Source organism: Haplochromis burtoni, unplaced genomic scaffold (assembly GCF_018398535.1).
Source record: "Haplochromis burtoni strain Fernald_Lab_line unplaced genomic scaffold, NCSU_Asbu1 Contig_80, whole genome shotgun sequence".
Taxonomy (NCBI): Eukaryota; Metazoa; Chordata; class Actinopteri; order Cichliformes; family Cichlidae; genus Haplochromis; species Haplochromis burtoni.
In genome coordinates this window covers 106589-108381 of record NW_024582441.1, presented here as the reverse complement: position 1 = coordinate 108381, position 1793 = coordinate 106589, and the positions used below count along the sequence as shown (strand labels likewise).

The window sequence follows — 1793 nt, the reverse complement described above, 5'->3', positions numbered from 1 at the left end:
AAGGAATGTGCGCCTGTGTCTGTGTGTGCTTTGCATTTCAAACTGTCAAACCTAAATGCTGTCTAATGCAGCTGCATTTTAAAAATGACACACGCTTGTTTCATACTGGAGGCTAAAGGTTACCATCTGGAGAAAACAGGAGGACAATAAATATTTGTTAACAGTAAACCGCAGCACAATTTCTTCATTCAGTCCAGCACAGAGAGCCTTATTGAGCATCAGAGGAGACGATGACTATGACATCACATTATGCTCCATAAGGGGGAGACACGAACCAACTCAAACACCTACAGTCTGCATGTGCTGAAATCATTAAAGCAGCCGAAATCAAATCGGCAGCACATTATTTCCTGTGATGTAGTCTCAGTGTATATAACTAGGCAGGCAATGGACTGGAATATAATAACAAGTGCTGCTGAAGCTTTAAATGGCACTATAATTTTCTTATGCAGCTGGGATGGAGCTTCAGACTTAAAATGTCTGATGGGGAGCAGAGCTTACTCTGAGTGACTCACACTTCCGTTAAACTGCAGTGCTTTGGACAGATGTCAGGCAGCAATTTTGTGCAATATACAGTGAACACAATGTACTGACTTGATGACTGCATGGTCACCGGAGCTGCAGGGAACACCGGTGGGTAAATGACTGCTGTACCGTAGGTGGGAGAGCTGAGATCATCCACAAACACACTTTAATGCCAAAACACACACAGCTAACAGTGCAATTGTTGCCCTGTGGTTGGGAAACAGCAACGTCACATGACTGTCAGCTGCTGTCTGGGCCAGTCTTTATTATAAACACATCAGTGACTGAGTGAGAGACGGAAAGAACACATGACGATGGAGATGATGGAGGTGACAGCTTGTGATTCACAGCTTCACTGCTGTTGGAAAGCAAAGTACATTTAATACAATAAGTTTAATTCCACGGGGAGCTTCATTGCAGTTTTCTAGTTTATTTTATCATATTTGAGGCAATTTGATATACTGCATAGAAGTGGATGTTTTCCCTAAAAATTGAGGCCAATGCACAAGCACTATAAATCTGCATTGTTTCTGATGGCCTGCAGGAGGCGATCTACGTGGCAGCAGCCCAATATTATTTAAGACTGTGAGAATATTACCCTAATTCTAAATTAGTTTAACACCTCAGGAACTTTCCTGACAACTTTATGGTCTCAATAGATATTTTCAAGTCTTCTTTAATAGAGCATGATTACAAATTATGGTCAAATTCACAGTTAAATAGACAATGAATCAGAGAGTGGTTTACTGTTGGAGTGGCTGATAGGATATCCTAGTGTGTGTTTATAATTAAATAGCTGTGAAATTGTTTTTTGCATTCTTTAGTCTTAAAAAGCTTTGGGTTCATGATGGTTAAAACATTATGGTTTAAAAACCAAAAGAAATATTACAGATTAATTCTGGTTTGACCCAAGTGTGCTGATCTATATACTGTCAACACAGATTTAACTTCAAGTATAATTTCCATCCTGCTGTATTTTTAGATGGTTGAAAAACATGTTTTAGACTCCATAAACGTATCGATGAAACGTACAAAGCAGTTATGTGTTTTTATCTCCAATTATAATTAAAAAGTAGAGTTAACTGTTGTGAATTATTTCTCTCTAAAATGTAGTTAATGAAAAATTATGATGCATCAAAAATGAATGAATGACTATGTAGGTATGCAACTTGGCTCTGTGCAATTATTTGATGTAAATTACATATTGGATGGATGGATGGATGGATGGATGGATGGATGGATGGATGGATGGATGGATGGATGGATGG

General features: G+C 38.6%; 1 protein-coding gene across 4 annotated transcripts in view; it reads right to left on the bottom strand.

Annotated features, from left to right (window-relative positions):
* Positions 1-1793, bottom strand: part of ttyh1 (tweety family member 1) — a 21217-nt gene that overhangs the window by 12234 nt on the left and 7190 nt on the right. The window lies entirely within an intron of this gene.